The following is a 6,000-nucleotide window of genomic DNA, read 5'->3' on the forward strand; positions in this document are numbered from 1 at the left end:
AACACGGGTGCGCCGATCAGGACAAGGGAAGATGACGGCACCCCTCATCGTGTGGCATCTCAGGGTCGAGCACACGCGCTCTGTGTGGGGCAGCTGAGTAGCCCCCTGCCAGTGCCGAAGCACTTCTGGTGTTGGTGGGGCTCAAGAGCCGGCGACGTGCGGGAGGTCAGAGCGATGTAACGCCACTGATGTCAGTGGCCAGGCCGTATATAGCGCTGCGTCGGAGCGATCCGCGACTGTGAACACCACTGTGCCATCCATTTGGTAGGCAACGTGTGAGCGTGACTCGAGCGTATCTCGCCCGGCCCTCACTGCCCTGCCGATGGGGGACGCCTGTGTGCCACCCCGAGGGTGGTGCGCCGAGGTGGCGGGCGGCATAATGGGAGGCGACTGTGTGGCGGACTGCTCAGCGGGTGGGCAGAGTATGAGGCAGCGACGGTGCTCCGATGACTGTGTCGGTGCATTGCTGTAACGCGCTTCTGGCGCTGCTTCGCACCAGGCGGAACGGGGGCCTGTGGCGGGCGGGGGTGATGCAGCGGTGTGGCGTTCCGCTCATGCTGTGTGGCGGCTAATGAAGACCTTGTGGAAAGAAATCACCCGGATGGAAAAGTGTGAAGACGTGCGTGTGTGCGGTGTTGTTGCCGCGTGTGCAACGCTCACAACACACAGCGCACAACGTCTGCATGGTTGCTTCAGATGTATGGTTCGAACGGGGGTGACCGCGCGCCTCCTGTTGTATTGTTCTTTCATCCTTTTTTTCGTGTATGAGTGTGCGCGTGTGTGCGTGTCTTCTTGAATGGTGCGGCGTGTGTGTGTGCGGGGGGGGGGGAAGAGGCGGCTCCTGTTCGCCTCCGTCTTTCCTATTTCTGGTAGGGTTTCGCTCTCGTAGATGGACTGTAATTTGCTTCCGTGCTTTTGGTCTTCTCTCTGTCTCTCACTGTCACTCGCTCGTTGCCCTTTTTTTTCCATTGTGCGTGTGTGTATGCACTTTGCCACGTGATGACGAGGATCTGTCACTACTCCAAGTGTGTATCATGTATCACGTATGTGTGTGCCAACAGCGCACATGTACGGTTGCCTGGCGTTCCCGCTTGTGCAGTTATGTCCCCTGTCGCTGTCTCGACTTTTTAAAAAGTACCTCTTGTCCCCCCCCTCCCCTCCCCTCCCCTCCCCTCCCCCAACACACCCAAAGACGCCACCTCTTCTCCTTTTTTCTGCCTTGTTTTTGGTTAGCGTACTCGTTTTTCGTGTTCGGTCACGCAGCCCCAGCGGACCGTGCGCGGAGGAAAAGGTTGCGTGAGTCATGCGCCGCCACACGCGCTGCCCTCCCTGTTCCCACGCGTGCTTCACCTCCCTTCCGTGAAGGCGAGGAGTGGGGAAAGGGGGCCCTCCACGCGAGCAGAGATGAAAACGGAAGACGACTTGCGCAAGGGAAGGATCGGGACAGTATGCAGACACGCGTGCGCACATGCGCGTGCACCCCTTCGCGCCCCACGTCCCGCCAACTCCTGAAAAGCTGTAAACACAAAGCAAGGAAAAAAAGGGAGGAGGGTCGTGCAACCCGCTTTTTCATCGACGCCGTCGTTGAACAGCCGTTGCACTCTGCGGCAATCTGCAGCTCGGCGGCTCATTGTGGTCGTTCCGAGCCCCCCTTCCCTTTGGCTACGAAGCGTGTAAGCTTCTCAAATGCTACACCAGGCATCGGTTCTCTCGCCATTTTCCACCTTCGCTGCATACGCGTGCACCGGCAACTCGAGAGACGTTTTTCTTCCCTCTCGATGACGCACCTTTGAAGAGGTGTATCGCGCACGGTTTGTTCACCGCATCAAGACGATCGTGCCTGCGCCCTCCTCCACTCCTCCCGCCTCACCCCCACCACCTCCCTGCGTCGCCTGCCTCTTTTTTGTTTTGAACACGCAATCGAGCACAACTGCGCGGATTCTATCGACGACACCCGAACCGCGCACAACATGCTTCACGGTACTCTGCACCTCACCACCCCTCCACTCGTCCACTCTGTTCCCTGTGGTGCCCTCCCCCTCCCTCTCCCTCTCCTTTCCGCTTGCTGGGGCACCGCGAAGGAAAGGAATAGAGAAGTCGTCTGTCTGTCTGTCTGTCTCTCTCCTCCGGGGCAGTAGACGAAAAAACAAAAAGAGATCACAAAAGCAAAAGGGGAAGACATCGCACTCAAAGTAGAATCGCGGTCTTCGCCCTTCACTCCCCCCCTCCCCTCCCCTCCCTCTCCTCGACATCCTCATCACTGGGGAGGTGAGCCGAAGCCAAGGATCTTCTTGAATCCTTTCGTCTTCTTTACTTTGGTGTGCTGCTACCGGAGGTATTACCGCTCCTTTTGTTGTTTGTTGTGAAGTGGGGACAGAAGACGTCGACTCGCCCCCCCTCCTCTCCCCTTGCTCTCCGCTTTTCAATTTCGGCGCATCGACCTTGCTCCTCGATCGCCGCGTGACGAACTTGCGTGCCCAGGGGAGTTCAAAGGAGAAGGCAAAGCGGGAAAACAACAAGAGCAACAACAGAAAGGGGAGAGGCAGTCGCCTGGGAGCATCAGGGGCTGCTCTCAGCCTCTTCCACGTAGCTGGCTCGATCGTTGAGCCTCTTGCTTTCTCTCCCCTTTGGTTATTGTGCCTGTGTCTGTGTCTGCTTGGTGCACGGCGGTTGCGCACGGCGCCCAACTCAGAATCTTTAAACACGTACAGAAATACCGAAGACACCCACGACAGGCAAGACACGCCCGCTTTTCACTCATCAGGCGTGTGTGTGTGTGTCGTGCTCTCCCCCTCCGCCTCTCCCTCTCCGTGCGTGTTCTCTTTCCGTTAAACCCCCTTAGGCTGTCTTGTTTCAACCCCACGCTCTCAGTTGCTTGTCGATCGACCTCCCTCCCCTCCTCTCCCCTTCCAACGTTGCCACAGAGACGCGCGAGGGCGGGCTCTCCCCTCCCTTCCCTCTTTCCCCACTCTCACAGCCCTCCGCCACACACCATTTTCTTCCTCATCTTGCGTCTTCTGTAGTCAGTGCCACACACACACACACACGCACACAATCTCTCTGGTTCTCTCTCCGTCCGTGCGTGTGCTCGGGGCTTTTTATTTTATAGTTTCGTCCTCCTTGCTTTCGCTTTGAAGCGTCTGCGGTGTCGTTGTTTCCGATCTGCTGCTGCTGCTTCCTCTTCCCCCTCCTCCTCTCCCCGCTCTCCGTGACCTCATGTATGAACTCTGCGCCTGGGTGTGTGCGCGTGCTTGACTGCTTCCCTCGGTAGCATTCGGGCGTGATTTCCCGCCTATTTTTCTTACTTTTTTTCGGGACACCTGCCAAACGAAGATAAGCCCCTCTCCGCTTGCCTTCCCCTCGAGCCTCCCTCCCTCTCTGAGGGAGTCTACTACGTGGCGTTCGCTGGATCTTTACATACGTACAGTGACGCTCACTCACCCACCCCCTCCCCTCCCTCCCGACATCCACACCCACCCACACACACGGTCACTGCTCCCTGCCACACAGCACACCTGACCATCCCTCACGGTTTCTCGCTTCAAACAAACACGTGCAAGCACAGCTATACTTGTGGTTTACTCTTCTCCCACGTTGTTCTCTTCTTTGTTGTTGTTGTTCGTCTTCGTTGCTGCTGTTGTGCACTCATCATCATCACGTGTGCGTGTGTCTGTGTCGCGGGGCGCGGAAGTGCAACTCTGCGCGGCTCGCTGGTGTTCGTCTTGATTTTAGAACAACAAAAAAAAGAGGGGCCCTGTTCTTTGTTCTTGTTTTAACTATTTTTAAATATTTCGTGTGCAGGTGGCGCGTAGCGGAATCTTCGCGTTCGCCGCGTTCCTATTCCCCCCCCCAAACAACGAGTTTGCGCGTCCAACGTCCGACCACCGACACTTACGCATTGCAGTCTACAACGCACCCCTTCCCCTGCCACCTCCCTTTGTTTTTTTTTTCGTTGCCTTCTCTTTTGCTCTCCGCCGTTGATCTAGGCAACTCACACAACCCTGCACAGCGCCCACGAACGACAGGACGAGGCGAGTCCGCCACGAGCCAGAATAAGGAAAGACAAGAGAATACGAACAGACCGAAAAAAAAAAAGAAAACGAGGAAAAACGACACTGATACGGCCACTCACGCATTCACACTGTGTTCGCACGTATATACACATCGTTTAGCGTCAGGGAGAGAGAAGGGGAGCAACAGCAAGGCGAAGGACGGGGCGTTGTTCTGCATCCTCTCTCTCTCGAGAGAGGGGGGAAGAAGGCGAAACCACTTTTCCTTCTCATTTTTGTGTTGCCCCTAAGTTCCGAGTGCGTGCATCCGTGCTCTCTCTTCGTTTTGCCCCCCCCCCACCTTTCTTCACACGGCTTGTAAGGAGAGGTGTGGCAGAAGTGCGTGAGCGCTCCAAGTACGAGTCCACTTGAGCACGTGTCTCTCTCTCGGTGTATGTGCGTGTGGGTGCGCGTTCTCGTGTTCTCCGCTGTTTTCTTTTTTTTATATGCCTCCCAATCGTGAGAGAAATCTCTAGGCTCTATCTTCCTGTTTGCAGGGGACCCTGCGCGCGCGTGTTCGCCCCAGCTCCTCCATGTTATGTGATTCGATCATTGACTGTTCTTCTTTTGTTTTCGTCAATTTTTTTGTTGTCTTCGCGGGCCCCCGGATTATCATTACGTGTCCTTATCTATACCTTCACTTCCTCCCCTCCTCCCCACTGTGTTTGGGTGTTTCTCTGCGTGTCCTCCTCAGCCTCCTCTTTGGTCTTGTCTTCATCAGCCCTTCTACCTCACTTCACCTCACTTTTTTTTCCACCATCTTTCCCCCGCACAAGACAGCACCAAACAACAGAAGGACAATACACACACACATCAACGACGGATAAAAAAGCAACACCAAAGCGAGCGCACCTCGTTCCCCCCCTCTCCCTGACACACACACACACACACACACACACACACGCTCACCCTCCGTCTGTCCTTCACATTTTTCGTTTCGTTCCCTCTATTTTTTTTTGTTTGTTTCACCACGTGTGTGCGTGTGTGCACGTGTGCGTGCGCGTCGCTCCGTGATTGGTCGTTGGTTTTTTATGCTGTCTCTCTCGTGGTTGTGGTTGTTGCCTTTCTTCGCTTTTTTTCAAGTCGCGTCCCCCCTCTCCCCCTCCCCTTTTCTTTTTCTCGGCTGCCTCTCCTCTGCTGGTCTTTGAGTCTGCGTCACTTCTATGTACCTCTCTGCATGAGTGCATGTGTGACCTTCTATATTTTTCTGTTCGGTAGCGCTCACTGTTGCACACACGCCCTCTCCTTCTCTCTCTCTGCATAGTTATATCTCTCCTGTTGTTCTCCCTTTCCGCGCCTGTGCCGTTCGCTCCCCTCCCCTCCCCTCCCCTCCACGACTGCTTGTGACTGGCGCATCGTTTCTTTTTTCTTTTTTCTTTTTTATTATTTTTATTATTTTTCGTTTTACGTTGTCGGATCCTCGCGTTTTTTTTTCTTGTTTTGTTTTACCGTATATATTTTTTTTATCTTTTTTTTTACCATCTTTCCTCGACCTGTGGTGGGTGTGCTCCCCCTTCCCCTCCCTCCCCCCTCTCCCCTTCTCCCTCTGTGTGTGTGGGGGTGGGGGAGGGGGGGGGGCCTCTCCGCCTTTTTTCTCCCGTTCCACTCTTCGCTTCCCAAACGAGGACCAACGAAAAAAAAACGAAAAGGAAAACGGGAAACGCCAAACAGCCATCACTTTTTCTGCGTTGCTGTGGCCCTGAACAATACACGTGCACCGACGCCTATGTATATGCATGTACAGATAAGCCGATAACGCACACGTGTATATATATATAACAGCGTTGTACCGGTGGTGCCAGTGCCTCGATCTTGTGCCGTTGCTGTTTTTCTTTTTGTGCTGTTGTTCCTGTTCTTGTAATCCACCACCACAACTCCTCTATTTCTCGTTGTGCTTTGTTTTGTGTGCGTATACTGGCGACCGCACGCGTGTCTCTCGGTCTTGTGTGCT

This window comes from Leishmania mexicana, chromosome 19 (assembly GCF_000234665.1).
Source record: "Leishmania mexicana MHOM/GT/2001/U1103 complete genome, chromosome 19".
NCBI classification, from domain to species: domain Eukaryota; phylum Euglenozoa; class Kinetoplastea; order Trypanosomatida; family Trypanosomatidae; genus Leishmania; species Leishmania mexicana.